The sequence below is a fragment of the Haliotis rubra genome, unplaced genomic scaffold (assembly GCF_003918875.1).
Source record: "Haliotis rubra isolate DU_JTF1 unplaced genomic scaffold, ASM391887v1 Scf156, whole genome shotgun sequence".
Taxonomy (NCBI): domain Eukaryota; kingdom Metazoa; phylum Mollusca; class Gastropoda; order Lepetellida; family Haliotidae; genus Haliotis; species Haliotis rubra.
Genome location: NW_025765514.1, coordinates 300,221 through 318,016, shown reverse-complemented (window position 1 = coordinate 318,016; position 17,796 = coordinate 300,221). Strand labels below are relative to the sequence as shown.

Sequence of the window (17,796 nt, the reverse complement as noted above, 5' to 3'; positions counted from 1 at the left end):
CAACATGCTTCTAATATTAATATTATTTTCATGGATTCATCATATTTTATCTATAGCTGTGCTATAGTTTTTCATTAAAATGTCTTTTCTGTTGCTGGAATTGAAGTAAGTCCTACACAGAGCTGGGATCATATAATGTCTTTGAAATATAAATTATGCAAACGGCTGGAACCTTGTGTTCCAATACAATACGTTCGTAACGCTACGACATTCGCATGCCTATGATAAACTATACTACTCAACAATTGTCTGGATTACATTCTCTTCGTCAGCAGAGAAATTTCGACTTCTCTTTTTCCTTGGGGTGCAGGCGACATTTTGCGTTTCCATTTTTGGTAAACCGGAAGTAAACAGAAAACGGAACTATGGGATATATGGAAGCTAACCAGTGACGTTAACCACGCTTAAACTTTGACGGTGACGTTAGCTAACGGCATGACTAACCATGTTTTGAACAACGCATATTTTACGTTCGGTTACCTAACGGCCGGTTAAGGATTTAACCGGCCGTTAGGAGTTAACCGGCGGTTAAGATAACCAAGTATTGAACAACCGGGCCCAGATAGACAGTTAGTTAACCAACTAAGTACGTTTCCACGAACACCATCATTTTCTAATTTGTGCAATAAACCTTTATGCCATGCCCTGTAAAAAGCTTTTAAAATATCACAAAACAGCATACAGTAAAGATGGTGATTATCTAGGACTGAGCATATATTATGATAAATGTCTATGTTGAGATGTAGTAAAACCTGACTGGAATTTACTTAAAATGTTATGTTCATGGAAATGGTCGTGCACATGCTTTACCATTATTCTTTCAAGGATTTGCCAAAGGACAGGTAATAAACTATTAGGTCTGTAATTAGTTGGGAGGGACGCATCTCCTTCTTTCAAAATAGGAGTAACATTACCCGTTTTCCACAATGTAGGAAATACAGTCACTCAGTGAAATATTATACAACAAACAAAGAGGTTCAGCTATAGATGTACAAATTCTTTTTAGCACTCTCATGCTAATGCCATCAGGTCCACTAGATTTGTTTGCTGGTAAGGTCTTATCAGATACCTCCTTTTCGGTTACAATGACATTTGTTATACTGTTAACACAGCGATGGCTAACAGGTGGCAAAGTCGTGCCGCCATCAGTAACATTTGAAACAGATACAAAATATTCATTTAATGTTTGAGCTTTAGCCAAATCTGTAAAAACTGAAGGTATCCCAGAATCATCAGTGACAAGAAGGGGAATGGGTCCCGATGAAGTAGTAACCACCTGATTGAGTAGACTGAGGTGATAAATAGTTATCAAAAATAGATTAAACGTTTCTCTGGCTACTCTTTTTAGATTATTTACTTTATTTCTTTTGCTTTTTGTATTTAAATAGCTCAGAAGTATTCAGAGATCGAAATGCTTTTTTCCTTAGACGTTCTCTTTTCTTTTAAGGATTTTACGAGGGGCGTTGAAAAAGTAGTCAAACTTACTATATTCTCGATGTCCAATGTTTGAAAAAAAGCTTCCATTTTATTTTGAATGAATCATTAGCAAAGTCATATCCAATATTTCATGTGGGTAATGTGGTTAACGAGATATTAGTCATCACAGATTGGGGTATTATGTTTCTTGCAAATTTGCAGAAAATGGAAAACGATCTCCCATTTGGTATCTAGTAATAGTAATAGTCCGCTTATATGGCGCTCACATCCAGGCACATTGCCTGCTCACGGCGCTACGTACATTACTATCCCCGATCATAGGACACTATCGTAGTTTCCGATACCTTTTCAACTCCCTGGGGACTGTACAGCCATGCTGCCTGTTTGGAGCAATGAAATAAACACTCACATTGCCAGCACAAACTCACGGGTATCCATTTAACAGCTGGGTGAAATGAGACAGTGTAGATCTAAGTATCTTGTCCAAGGATACTACGCAAATGTGCCCATCTCGGGAACCGAACCTCGGTGCCTCCTCGAAACCGGGCCTTCAGCGTGATAGGCAGACGCCTTACAACTGCACTATTGCGCTATCTCTTGGATAATGGTATACCCTCAGATAATATCATATAAAATATGTTCAGCATAGTATTGGAAGACTTCCCGTCATCATCAACATTCAAAGATTTGGATTGCTTGATTTACATTTAGACGGGGACTGTTTTTTTAGGACACCCTCATTTTAAATTTTCAAAAACATTGTGTCCAGATGTACAACATATTGAGAGCTGACACTTGTGTGACCATTCAGTATTTAGTTTGAACCCTTGACATCATGTATGAATAAGTGAAAACTTTAGGATGAGTTATATCCTTATGATGACGTCAACTGAAAGGGGGTGGGTAGTGTCTCCAAAACAAGCCCTTTCAGTAAACATGAAGGGGGAGTCACTTCAACAAGCGATTATAGTTTAAAATTGCTTTTTTGTGCAGTTTAATATCTAAGTTTGACTTTTACCAACATACAACATGTTTTTTGCATATTTTGTTTCAATTGGTGTAGGGGGATTCCCGCCAATACACCTTGATATAAAATTGGATCAAAATCTATTAATTCTTTCCTAAGTTCGCGACTACCAAGCTTGGCATGTGCAAAACTGTTACACCTTCGCTGTGACCTTTAAAATGACCTCAAGGTCACTAAATTCAAGTGGTGTCGGTAAATCTCGTCAATAAACCTTGGTACCAAATTTGAACAAAATCCATCATTTCTTTCTCGAGTTCTTTCAGTAAACCGAAGGGGGAGTCATTTGAACAAGCGATTGTAGTTTCAAATTGCTTTTTGTGCAGTTTAATATCTAAGTTTGATTCTAGCCGACCTCTACCAATCTCAAACATACAAAAATGTTTCTTGCATATTTTGTTTCCTGAAGTTTAATTTGTGATGCATTTTATTGCTAGTCAGCTAGGCTATTCCATTTGTCCGAACCACAACATACGGAGACAGATCATTTAGCAGACCGGGTGCTGTACTCTGGAATTGATTACCTGAAAATGTCAGAAAATCGGAAAATATCAACAGTTTCCGATCTTGTCGCAAAACCATCCTCTTCAAACGAGCATTCGACTAAGCGCACATGAGCAGGACTCTGGATATGTAGCGCTATACAAACGTCTAATTTGATATGATTTGATATACCCGTTAGAAAACCCACCCCCACCCTACTTTATATTTGTACATATCAAACCTCAAAAGATATTTGCGAAAAGACATGATACAGAGGACAGTAGGAGATTTTATATCGATTATATACTCTCCCAAAAAAGAAACGCATATAGGAATTTCAACTGTATTTTTATGTTTATTTTGAAACATCTTGTAGGATTTATGAGTCAATGAAATATAGCGAAATTGCACACTGGGAATGCAGACGTATCCGTCTTTGGCACCAACTCGAGGAAAGTCAGTTTGAGTGTCACATGGAGACGTGTGGTGGCGCTGAAGTCAATACCTCGTGTGACCACCGTGGGCATCCAGAACTGCACGGCATCGCCTCGGCATCGAACGAATAAGTCTCAGAATCTCGTGTTGCCCAATCGCAGCCCACTCTGCCTGTAGTGCCTGTGCGAGTTGCTGAAGTGTCTGGGGCTGAGGGTTACGGCGTCGCACCCGTCTGTCCAGGGTATCCCACAGATGTTCAATCGGGTTTAAGTCCGGTGATCTTGAGGGCCAGGGGAGCACATTGATGTTGTGGTTCTGGGGGGAAGTCTCTAGTGTGACGTGCTGTGTGGGGCCTGGCATTGTCCTGTTGAAACAACTCCCTCTGGCGATCAATGATTGGAAGGAGGTGTGGGCGTAGGATTTCGTCACAGTACCGTTGAGCTGTCAGGTTGCCCTGGATCATCACCAAATCACTTCTCCTACGGCAGGTGATCGCTCCCCACATCATAACACTGTCCCGGCCGAATCTGTCCACCTGGGGAACGCAAGCGTCGGCGAAACGTTCACGTCGACGTCTGTACACCCGCATTCTTCCATCGCGTCGTTCCAATAGAAATCGTGATTCATCACTGAACCGGATTCTACGCCAATTCGGTAGGTTCCAGGACTGAACGTTGGTGCACCATTGAACCCGATGTCGACGATGTTGTTGTCCAAGCACAGGGCCAAAAAAAGGTCTTCTGGCACGTAAACCAGCCTCTCTCAACCTGTTTCTGACGGTCTGTGCAGAAAGCCTCCTCAATCCGGGTATTTGTCGAGCGGTACTGGTCACCGTAGCTGTTCGATGACGCAGGTGATGTACCTGGATGTAGCGATCCTGCGCCGCAGTGGTCGCTCGAGGTCGCCCACTACGAGGGGCATCTGCTACCGCATTCTGCCGGCCATATCTCTCCCAGAGCCGTGAAATGGTGCTTTGGTGAACATTCATGCGTCGGGCAACTGCCCGTTGAGACTGGCCAGCTTCAAGCAAACAAATGGCGATATGACGGTTGGCTTCACTTAGACGTGGCATTTTGCGTTCGTCAACAATATTCCAATACAGTGAATAATCGACAGACAGCGATCAACCTTTTATACCCATCATTGAGACTATCTGATCCCCAACTTTCACGTGCAATGCATGTGAATTGTGTATTCTGTGACACTGCACGCCGAAATTGAAAATCATGCTGTTACATACGGGTATTTTACGGATGGTGCGTTTTGTTGTGATGTTTCAAAACATAAACACCATAGGACTCATAAACAGAGCAAAACCTTTTGTAAAATGAATCACGTTTTAATTCATTGCTACATGAAATTGCTATTTTCATGATGCGTTTCTTTTTTGGGAGAGTATATATCAGGACGAATATCATTTTCGTCATTTGGCTAAGATTTGTCAATTCTTTCTTGGGTTATCGCGCTAACAATCTTTATATTGGCAAAACCCTCAGATTTTGCTGTGACCTTGAAATTATCTCTCAGGTCACTCCATTTCACTTGTGTCGGTGAATCTCGCCAATATACCTTGGTACCAAATTTGAACAAAATCCATCATTCTTTCTTGAGTTATCGCCCTAACAAGCTTATTTGATATATGAAATGCAACGAAAAATAAACAGCCGCGTATTTACGAGTGATTAAAACTGTTATTACAATTTACGTAAATATTTATTACATTTTACCGCAACGAAAATTATTACAATTTACGTCAATTTTTATTACAATTTGCGTATTACAATTTACGTCAATTTTTATTACAATTTACGTTTTTATTACAATTTACGTCAAGTTTATTACAATTTGCTGCAAGTATTACAATTTGCGTTTTTATTACAATTTACGTCGTAACATCGCTCTTTCTCTTCCTTGGCAGCCATAGAATGGAATCAACTTCCTATTGAAATAAGCCTTGCTCCAACATTCAAATCGTTCAAAACATTTCTGAAGATCCATCTGTTTAAAAGAGTTTTCCTTAACTAAACTTTAACTGTGCGCTTCGAGCATGCATTAAGTGTGGAGTATTAGCACTATATAAATGCACCATTGTTATTACAGCCTATGTAGCCGTCTTGTTTGTTATGCTTTGCTTGGTTTAAAAAACACCATAAGGCAGACATTCGTCACTTTAAAACAGCCTTGGACCCAGAACTATATGAAATAGTAGGTTATAGAATTTATGGTATTCAAGGGACGATTATACATTTCACCTGTGACCTTTTATGGAAGAACCCTAATTCCTTAACATTTTACATAAAATATACTACTTTTTTTTTCCTCAGAATATCATCTTGCACAGGTAACATATGCTTGTTTGTCTGTCACAGTTTGAAAATTTGTACATGACCCGACTGAGCAGTGATTATTCAAAAGAAAAGCTTTCCGAGGGAAAATGTAGTCTGGAGTGTCAGCTGGAGCGTCAGCTGAAGTGCAATAATTGTTTGTTTCCTTTATTAGATAAAGTATACAGATCTGACATCTCACAACTAGTCAATGTGACTTTTCATTTTACGTATTTGCAACATTCAATAAATTCTTATTATGAAATCTGTGTTGTTTTTGTATTTTGATTAAATGGAGAGAGAGGCTTGCACTCTAATGTGTGTTTTTTTGGTGGCTGTATAACATCAGCATCTCAAGTGAGTGTTCTGAAGCTGATACTTATTGTCCTCTGGAAGATTCAGGTGAGGGTCTCTGAAGATCCAGGTTAGGGTCTCAGAATATCCAGGTTAGGGTCTCAGAAGATCCAGGTTAGGGTTTCAAGATCCAGGTTAAGGTCTTCAGAAGATCCAGGTAAGGGTCTTCAGAAGATTCAGGTTAGGGTCTTCAGAAGATTCAGGTTAAGGTCTTCAGAAGATCCAGGTTAGGGTCTTCAGAAGATCCAGGTTACGGTCTTCAGAAGATCCTGGTTGGGGTCTTCAGAAGATTCAGGTTGGGGTCTTCAGAAGATTCAGGTTACGGTCTTCAGAAGATCCTGGTTGGGGTCTTCAGAAGATTCAGGTTGGGGTCTTCAGAAGATCCAGTTTAGGGTCTTCAGAAGATCCAGGTTGGGGTCTTCAGAAGATCCAGGTTAGGGTCTTCAGAAGATTCAGGTTAGGGTCTTCAGAAGCTCATGCTTGTCATGAGGCAAATAATGGGATCCTGTGGTCAGGTTCACTGACTTGGTTTATCCATTGCACAGATCAATGGCCAGGAGTCAGCCTCTGGTCAAGTGTTGATTATTTCATTCATTCGCCACTAACAGGCGCCAATACCATAAGTTTATGTCGCTCTATGATTTCACCATTGAAATAGCCATATAAACCACCAGTTATAGTCGATTAGAAAAATAATGGCAATGTTTCCGCAATTTTGTATTTTACAGTTGTCTAAAGTAAGCCGAATGTAACAAATCACGCTGTCGCCAGAGCACCTTTTGTTAGATATGGCCTGTCTAAAATCGCGTCTGTGAAAAGGATAAGCCACTTTATCGTCTTAAATGCTGTGTTCTCAGCTGTAACTGATTCTTGTTAATGAAAACTATTTTTCAGTGACGCTGAAAGCCTGCAGAGCGGCATAACATAAATGTTGTGTAATAAATACAATTTTCATGTTTTAGTTGGATTATGACAGGTACGCGAGATTTTAAACAGATACGTTACCAGGGAACCTAGAATTTTATCGAAACGTAACTTCTTCACTGCCGTATAACACACACACATGCAACACCCTCACCTTACTTAGTTCATACAGCCTCCAAAATGCTGATTACAGTTTATATCTGTCTAAACCGAACCCGTTAACGATTTTGCCAAACAGATACATTAGATACAGGTTTCAGATTTCCCGCTGAAAATAACAATTAAATCGCGCGTTATTTGAACAACACCAAAATAAGGTTTTCATGACTGGGGCTTTGCTGAAAGAAGCATATGTAAAAGAATCTTTCAGCTCCTTTGGACATCACAGGACTTCTCTGCTACCCTACACGCTCACAGTTCTTTAAATCCAAGACAGGTACCATGTGTAGATAGACTAATGTAGCTTAGTCTCTGATTATATATAATTTTGGTAGGTAACAAACAAACCCATTTAAAATGAAAAAGGAGACCCAGGGAGACCAGAGATTCAGAACCTGGGAAATCTAGACTTACTGTCTTCAGGGCTTTAGCACTGCAGAGAGAGCTAGGCAGTAGGAAAAATTGGTTCAGGGACTGTGAGACAGACAACTTGTGTAGAGAATTTTATTGCTACAGTGCATGATGACCTGTGGTACATTGGACAAGTTCTGGAAGTGTCCGTCCACCAACGAAAGGACTAAAACGATTCAAATGGCCTGATGAACCTGATAAACAGGACATTCTCTGGGTAGTGGAACCCAATCCAGTTGGTCGGTCCACAAGGGCATACAGGTTATCCAGTTGGTCCGTCCACAAGGGCCTACAGGTTATCCAGTTGGTCGGTCCACAAAGGTCTACAGGTTATCCAGTTGGTCGGTCCACAAGGGTCTACAGGTTATCCAGTTGGTCGGTCCACAAGGGCCTACAGGTTATCCAGTTGGTCGGTCCACAAGGGCCTACAGGTTATCCAGTTGGTCGGTCCACAAGGGTCTACAGGTTATCCAGTTGGTCGGTCCACAAGGGTCTACAGGTTATCCAGTTGGTCGGTCCACAAGGGTCTACAGGTTATCCAGTTGGTCGGTCCACAAGGGTCTACAGGTTATCCAGTTGGTCGGTCCACAAGGGCCTACAGGTTATCCAGTGAGGCCAGCATGAATGTTCAGGATAACTTAGTGAAATGTTTTTCACGTGCAAAGTAACAACCAAGAGGCTTGATTGGTTGTTTTAAGGTGAATCTGAAGTTACACTGTTAATTCTAAAATTGTAAAGCTTGCTCCTTGAAACTGTTGTAGTTTTCCCATGATTTGTGGTACACCGGGACGACAACATTGACTGTTTTCGGATCAGATGCATCAATGCACATGTGTCCTAAACGAAACACGCGTAACAACCTTTCTGTGTTAATGAACAATACTATTTGTTCAGTTACTTAGCATTCCAATGGTTGATTTGCTATCGAGGAACCAAACTGATAACAGATGCGTCACAATGGAAGCTGATGTTTTTCAGCGAAAATATCCTCAAGTTAATATTTGTCTGATATCATTGACTGTTGTGTTAAGTGAGGAAATATTGACTGCGACGTTAACTGAGAAAATTTCTTGACACAAAGTTTGTTTTCTTCAAGATGCATACTGTTTTTGCGTCACTAGCAACATATTTTTAAAGTTATGCCTCATAAAGTTTGAGACTATACTGAGAGGCGTTAAAAACGCATATTGGACTTTCTACTCAAAGTCCGTTTTAGAGATGTTGCTGTTTCCAAAACTACAATATGGTGAAAACATATGGTTAAGAAATGCACAGCTCTGGTGTTTAGGTTCGAATCCCACGTTTTCAAATCACAGGGACGTGACATCTCAAACGCACCCAAGAGCATGTGCGATGACAATGCAGTTGGATGAACAGAAAACCATGGTGCACTTGCAATAAAAAGCACAGGTTGAGAAATGGCTTTCATTCACATTCACGATGCCACGGTTGACCAACGCCCAAAGGAACCAAGCAATTGGAATGCTGCATGCTGGCCAAACACAGGGAGATGTTGCTAATCACTTCCACCAGACGACCATTTCGAGGCTACAGCAACGTCATAGGGCAACAGGAAGTGTCCAAGACCATCCACGTCCGGGAGCGCCTCGTGTGACGTCACAAAGGCAAGATCGGTACATCGTCGTTAGTCATCTTCGGAATCGCTTCAGGTCTGCACGAGAGACTGCAAATGCCACGATAGGAATGAGAGGACGTTCCATCAGTGACCGGACAGTACGCCGTCGCCTTGCTGCACGTCACATCCGATGTCGTCGACCCTATCGTGGACTGATCCTCACCCATGCACATCGCCTAAATCGTCAACGTTGGGCAGCTGCTGGAGGCTATCTTGGTGCTAGGCAGTGGCGAGATGTCATCTTCACAGATGAATCACGTTTCAACGTCAGTTTCCCTGATGGTCGGCTACGTGTCTATCGCCGTAATCATGGACGTTTTGCTCAGCCTTGTGTCATTGAGCGTGATCGCTTTGGTGGTGGTGGAGTTATAGTATGGGGGAAAATTAACGTCAACATCCGCTCTGACTTGGTTGTTCTTCAAGGGATCCTCAACGCCCGACGTTACATTGACAACGTGTTGCAACCAGTGCTTCTGCCATTGATGGGTCGACACGGACGACATCGCCTCGTGTTCCAACACGACAATGCCAGGCCACATACGGCTTGGATAACACAGGACTTTTTGCATCAGAACAATGTGGATGTCTTGAACTGGCCCTCGCGATCACCTGATTTTAATCCAATCGAACATTTGTGGGATGAACTTGGGCGCCGTGTGAGACGTCAGTGGAATATTCCCCAAACTGTAGCTGAGTTGACACAAGCTTTGCAGTTTCACTGGAGAGCCGTTCCACAAGCTTTGATTCGGAGATTGTGCTTGTCAATGCCTGGCCGACTCCGGGCTTACATGGCTGCCCAAGGAGGACACACACGGTATTGAAATGTCATCTGACAGTTGTGTGTTCTCATACCACTTGTTTTGGAGATGCTCGCAAAGACATTGTTGCATCCGTAATCCTCTGTAAATACTGCAGTATTGTTTACAAGTCATCACAATGCCTTTTCCTGTACCGCCATATGTAATTTTTGGACATATGAGAAATATATCTGACACTTCTTCCTCATATACGTTTTTATTGCCCCTCAGTATATATAACACTGCATTCTCTAGAATTACAAACAGCATGTCTACCCTCACCACCTGAAAACAAGTGCACATATGCATTTAGATGACAAGGTATTTTGTGCAATATCAGGAAATAAGAAGATTTTGTGACACTTAAGGTAAAACCCATTCAATTAATGTAAAGTATTTTCATACTCAAGCTTTAAAAGGAATCCATTTTAAATTGCAAGAAAAATGTAATTATATAAAAACTTGACCCCAAACTGGCAACTGGTTCTAGAGGTAACGTATCTGTCACGTGACAAAACCGTTGGTCTGTTTTTGAGTGTCTGTATCAAGATATCTCGGACTGCTGAAGGGAAGACATTTTAACGTCATATCTAGAAACTATCTACGTTAATTTAAGACAAGGCGTGAAAGAAAAATAATAAAGTTCATTAACAAAAGTGGATTGGCGCCTGTTAGTGGAGAATGAATGATTTACAGACTGCCATCACAAACCTGTAATATGGATGGAATTTCGGCCATAAGTGTCTACATGACAGTTTTGATAAATAACATTTTTATTCATTGTGAGAAAGAAGCTGTTATCCACTAAAAAAAGTCAATATTGTTTGTTTTCCAAATTGCCTTTTCAAAAACCTGGATATGGTTGTTTATAAGACAAAGCAGGGCATGTGTTGCCATGTAGAGTTGTGCCCCCTTTATGACCAGGATGTAAGGGTGGTTGCTCGCTCAGACTGTAACACTGCACATTGAACTAGAAAGCAACTGATAAGTCGAAAATACACTGGGATCAAGGGAATCACTGGTCCTGGGGTTGAAATCAAGATGTGCTCTGGTTATGATCCTTGGTCTGTCAGGGCCATACAAATACTCTGGGGTTCCATGTGGTCTGTCAGGGCCATACACATACTCTGGGGTTCCATGTTGTCTGTCAGGGCCATACACATACTCTGGAGGTTCCATGTGGTCTGTCAGGGCCATACACATACTCTGGAGGTTCCATGTGGTCTCTCAGGGCCATACACATACTCTGGGGTTCCATGTGGTCTGTCAGGGCCATACACACACACTCGGGTTCCATGTGGTCTCTCAGGGCCATACACATACTCTGGGGTTCCATGTGGTCTGTCAGGGCCATACACATACTCTGGGGTTCCATGTGGTTTGTCAGGGTCAACTAAGAAGAATATGTCAGATGACGAGAGGACTGACACGTCTCTCTCAGGAATCTGTGAATACAAGTTTAAGAAATTAAATAAAGGCAGTTTGGGAAGGCAAAGTAGAAATGATCACTTATATATGCAATTCACTGAAAATTAACAAAGTTTTTGTAAACTTTTTAAATCACTAAAATATAGTAATGATGAATTTGACGCTATGAACACTTTATTTACAAAACTGAAGAGAAACAGGACCACGGCATTTTGACAAGAAATCCTATTCGGTCGAACGAGGGACCATATTGTGTAGAATTGCAAGCCTGACACTGAGAAGTATGGACATAGGTTTGAAGCTTACTACAATAGGGTGTTTATGCACTACATCCCGATATCAAATTTTCAAGATTAGACTCATAGTGACGAAAAACAATTATGTACCAAAGCCTTTTCATCTCCCCTCGCCGCCATTTTTGACGATTTGTATGCCGTTTCGGGATGCTATGAGTGCCGTGTTGGGATGCTATGAATGCCGTTTTGTACGCTTGGCGACCATTCTCGCGCGCTCTTGTAGCTGATACGCGAGTTTTGTTTCCATTTCAAACGATTTGTCTTCCTTTACAGATGTATTGTTTCGGTTTTAGAGGATATTGTTGCAGTTTTGATGGTTTTTGTTCTGTTTTGGTGTATATGAGATCGGTTTTGATGATTTGTTCACCGTTTGTATGGTAGGCCTGATACACGTACTCTGGGGTTCCAAGTGGTCTGTCAGGGCCATACACGTACTCTGGGGTTCTATAGATAGATATATGGATTCTTAAATTGTGTTCAGTTACCTTTATAAATGCAAGGAAGGTTGAACAGGGTGTGAAAAAATTAACTTTCTGATGACACAAAGTTCTCGGCTGCTGGCGTGACACAGAAAGATTTGAATCGAACGCTTCCTCGTCATTATGTAGGGTTGACAATGGATGAGTTCATTCCAAGTAGACTATACTGGGTGTATGGAGGATGCACTGATGTGAATCGTATCTCAATGAAAAGGGGAGGCAGGTGTGACTGTATTCAACATATTAGACCAGGCTATCATGAAACAGGTGGGTCACCATTACATCATAAGAACTCCTCTTACCAGTCCATTCATGACCGACTTGTTCAAACTTGTTCAAGCTTGTTTATTCCTAGTCAAAGTTATAGCGACCATATCTGCACTGTAGTAAAAATCCCCACAGGATTGTTCACATAGCCGATTGCCTTCAGTATGTTGCTAAGAGAATTGAATTATTATAGCGAGGAGACCACACCGCACCCCACCCCACCCCCACCCATACCACCCACTTTTTCTCTCTCATGTCATGCCTGACATATCTAGTGTCAATTTATTCCATCTTGCGCTTGCGCAATAAATTCGTTAGTTACCCAAGCACCCGGATGCGTGTAATTTCACGTCTTTGCACCAACAAACCAAGTAAAAGGTAAGATATGATGCGACGATAGTAAACAATCAGTAATGCAACTAACACGTAGTTTCCAGAAAGTCCGGTTAAATTAGTGCTCAAAGATATATAACCTCCTTTTTCTTTCAACGAATTGACAAAATAATATGGCATGATCGCAGGCTCGTCATTTTCGCAGTAGTCCGGAAGCCAGTCAAACTCTATTGTTTGCAACATCACCACCCACTGATGATTTAACAACCTAACAAATCTCGAGTCCGGTGAATATTTCCTTGTTTACCTGCAGTGTTGCGCATTTCCCTCCCCTAAACTTTAAGAGATGATGCTCATACCGATCTCTCATTCACTATGTGCAAAACGTGAACAGACATGCTAGGCGAATAATGCGATAAAATTTTGATAGATCTTCTTGGCATTACAAAAGATTCAAACGAATAGTATTATATCAAAATCATTCAGGGCGGAATTTTAGTGAACGGCAATGTGAGCCGAGCTCCGGGTTGTCCTGATCAAAGAGCTCTGTACACTGTATGAAGCTGTCCTATCTGTGATATTGCCAGGGACAGACTAAATCCTCAACAGGCCAACACGTCTGAAATTACAGTCCGTTCTCCCAACTATGTCCAGTAGCACGTAATGTGGTCAGCTACAACAAAAACACACATCTACCATATCATCTAGCACATATCATATATCTACAGAAATATCACACCAGTGAAATTCACTCTTTAGTATTCTAAATTCTTAAAGGGTATTTTAGATTAGATCGATGAATCACAATGGATCATTGTCCACGGATGATTAGCAATGCTTAGAATCATCATCAACAGACCGACACGTCTGAAATTACAATCCGTTCTCCCAACCACAATCTTCAAAAAGGTGGGGAACCTGAACTTTTAATTTGGATAGGAAGTTTAAGCGTTAACAAACTTTTCCAAGACAGACATCTTATGAACGCACCTCCATATTTCCTTATCACCACCTCTAAACACAACGCACGTGCACAACACAGTAGCCCTGAACACGTGCATGGGGTGTCATTCTTGATTTTGACGGTTTTCACTGTAATCACTGTAGACCATTAATTTTGACAATCATCTTGAATCACACAGTTGTTAGTGTTTGTTTCCAGCCGGGTGTTTTTGTTTGAAAGTGAAAATTGTACACATGCAAACTGCACGTCAGACGCCAATCAACCTTCAAGAGCGATTACTGTACAAACAACTATGGTCAGAGGGACATTCATGATTATCACTGATACGATAATAGACTCCGATCTGTCACTTTTTTCAATCGTAAAATAAAAATGAACTTGCCCCTACCCTTTTTAAGAGCATATGGCCAGCAGCATATTTATGTGGAAAGCTACAACGAAAACACATATCTACCTTATCAGCCAGCACATACCGTCATACCACAAGCATTATTACAGTACTATCACAGCACAGAAAATTCACTCTTTAGCATTCTAAAATTTTACAGGGTATTAAAGATTAGATTGATGAATCACAATGGATATGTTTAACGGATGTTTAGCAATGCCTAGAATTTGATATTCTTGTTTTAGTGGTTGTATGTTCCCAAAAGTGCTTGAAAGATGATAATTATCCTTATGTTTTCCTCTACAAAAGGGGTGTTTTCTGTTCACAGTCCTAGCAGAAAACAAAAAACTACTGCAATATTGATGAGCTGAACATAAGGCAGAATAATAGGATTCAGGGACTATGAGACAGACTCGCTCCATTGTCAAGGTGCAGGGCGACTGATGCTAAGTGTTGTATCTGATAATGTTTTACCCTTTAGGTATTCTGGTGTTAGAATAGGTCTCCAGTAATCCGAGCTATTTGTAGAAGTAAGAGGGGACTTCCTGGATCAGCTGGTCAGACACGCTGACATGGTTCACTGTGGTATTATACCCCGACAGTGTGGATCAGCTGGTCAGACATGCCGACATGGTCCACTGTGGTATCGTACCCCGACAGTGTGGATCAGCTGGTCAGACATGCTGACATGGTCCACTGTGGTATCGTACCCCGACAGTGTGGATCAGCTGGTCAGACATGCTGACATTGTTCACTGTGGTACCGTACCCCGACAGTGTGCATCATTGCTGACATGGTTCACTGTGGTATCGTACCCGAACAGTGTGGATCATTGCTGACATGGTCCACTGTGATATCGTACCCCGACAGTGTGGATCAGCGGGTCAGACATGCTGACATGGTTCACTGTGGTATCACACCGCGACAGTGTGGATCAGCTGGTCAGAACCATTGACATGGTCCACTGTGGTATGATACCCCAACAGTGTGAATCAGCTGGTCAGATACGCTGACATTGTTCACTGTGGTACCGTACCCCGACAGTGTGGATCATTGCTGACATGGTTCACTGTGGTATGATACCCCGACAGTGTGGATCAGCTGGTCAGACATGCTGTCATCGTCCACTGTGGTATCGTACCCAGACAGTGTGGATCATTGCTGACATGGTTCACTGTGGTATCGTACCCCGACAGTGTGGATCAGCTGGTCAGACACGCTGTCATCGTCCACTGTGGTATCGTACCCCGACAGTGTGGATCATTGCTGACATGGTTCATTGTGGTATCGTACCCCGACAGTGTGGATCAGCTGGCCAGGCACATTGACATGGTCCACTGTGGTATAATGCCCCGACAGTGTGGATCAGCTGGTCAGACAAGCTGACATGGTCCACTGTGATATGATACCCCGACAGTGTGGATCAGCTGGCCAGGCACATTGACATGGTCCACTGTGGTATTATACCCCGACAGTGTGGATCAGCTGGTCAGACACGCTGACATGGTTCACTATGGGGTCTTTATATACCCCGACAGTGTGGATCATTGCTGACATGGTTCACTGTGGTACCGTACCCCGACAGTGTGGATCAGCTGGTCAGACATGCTGACATGGTCCACAGTGATATCGTATCCCGACAGTGTGGATCAGGTGGTCAGACACACTGACATGGTCCACTGTGATATCGTACCCCGACAGTGTGGATCTGGTGGTCAAACATGCTGACATGGTCCACTGTGGTATCGTATCCTGACAGTGTGGATCAACTGGTCAGACATGCTGACATGGTCCACTGTGGTATCGTATCCCGACAGCGTGGATCAGCTGGTCAAACATGCTGACATGGTCCACTGTGATATCGCATCCCGACAGTGTGGATCAGCTGGTCAGACATGCTGACATGGTCCACTGTGGTATCGTACCCAGACCCGACAGTATGGATCTGGTGGTCAAACACGCACGCATGACATGGTCCACTGTGGTATGGCCAGGCATATCCGACAGTGTGGATAGGGTGGTCAGACACGCTGACATGGTTCACTATGGTATGATACCCCCGACAGTGTGGATCAGCTGACATGGTTCACTGTGGTAACAGTGTGGATCAGCTGAGACATGGTCCACTGACAGTGTGGATCAGGTCGTATGACAAGGTCCACTGCTGATATCGTACAGACAGTGTGGATCTGGTGGTCAAACATGCACATGGTCCACTGTGGTATCGTATCCCGACAGTGTGTGGATCAACACTGGTCAGACATGCTGACATGGTCCACTGTGATATCGTGATATCGATCCCGACAGTGTGGATCAGGATTGCTGACATGACCACTATATTACATACGGTTCGTGATATCGTATCCCGACAGTGTGGATCAGCTGGTCAGACATGCTGGCATGGTCCACTGTGATATCGTATCGTATTTCGACAGTGTGGATCAGCTGGTCAGACATGTTGACATGGTCCACTGTGATATCGTATCCGACAGTGTGGATCAGGGTGTTCAAACACACTGACATGGTCCACTGTGATATCGTATCCCGACAGTGTGGATCAGCTGGTCAAACACACTGACATGGTCCACTGTGATATCGTATCCCGACAGTGTGGATCAGCTGGTCAGACATGCTGACATGGTCCACTGTGATATCGTATCCCGACAGTGTGGATCAGCTGGTCAGACATGCTGACATGGTCCACAGTGGTATCGTATCTCGACAGTGTGCATCAGCTGGTCAGACATGCTGTCATGGTCCACAGTGGTATCGTATCTCGACAGTGTGGATCTGGTGGTCAGACATGCTGACATGGTCCACTGTGATATCGTACCCTGACAGTGTGGATCAGCTGGTAAGACATGTTGACATGGTCCACTGTGGTATCATATCCCGACAGTGTGGATCAGGTGGTCAAACACACTAACATGGTCCACTGTCATATCGTACCCCGACAGTGTGGATCAGCTGGTCAGACATGCTGACATGGTCCACTGTGATATCGTATCCCGACAGTGTGGATCAGCTGGTCAGACATCTTGTCATCGTCCACTGTGATATCTTATCCCGACAGTGTGGATCTGGTGGTCAGACACGCTGACATGGTCCACTGTGATATCGTACCCCGACAGTGTGGCTCACCTGGTCAGACATGCTGACATGGTCCACTGTGATATCGTATCCCGACAGTGTGAATCAGGTGGTCAGACACACTGACATGGTCCACTGTGATATCGTATCCCGACAGTGTGGATCTGGTGGTCAAACATGCTGACATGGTCCACTGTGGTATCGTATCCTGACAGTGTGGATCAACTGGTAAGACATGCTGACATGGTCCACTGTGATATCGTATCCCGACAGCGTGGATCAGCTGGTCAAACATGCTGACATGGTCCACTGTGATATCGTATCCCGACAGTGTGGATCAGCTGGTCAGACATGCTGACATGGTCCACTGTGGTATCGTATCCCGACAGTGTGGATAGGGTGGTCAGACACGCTGACATGGTTCACTATGGTATTATACCCCGACAGTGTGGATCAGCTGGTCAGAAACGCTGACATGGTCCACAGTGGTATCGTATCTCGACAGTGTGGATCAGCTGGTCAGACATCTTGTCATGGTCCACTGTGAAATCTTATCCCGACAGTGTG

At 42.9% G+C, this 17,796-nt stretch overlaps 1 protein-coding gene and 1 long non-coding RNA gene across 4 annotated transcripts in view; both read left to right on the top strand.

Annotated features, from left to right (window-relative positions):
- Positions 1-17,796, top strand: part of LOC124270928 (barrier-to-autointegration factor-like) — a 179,276-nt gene that overhangs the window by 108,691 nt on the left and 52,789 nt on the right. Inside the window, exon 1 of one of the 3 annotated variants that reach the window (XM_046705996.1) lies at positions 12,754-12,832. The exons of the other annotated variants lie outside the window; for them this stretch is intronic. The gene's annotated coding sequence lies outside the window, so the exon portion shown is untranslated. Of the gene's footprint in view, positions 1-12,753; positions 12,833-17,796 lie in introns of those variants that run through there. 3 annotated transcript variants of the gene reach the window in all.
- Positions 1-17,796, top strand: part of LOC124270934 — an 83,115-nt gene that overhangs the window by 45,258 nt on the left and 20,061 nt on the right. The window lies entirely within an intron of this gene.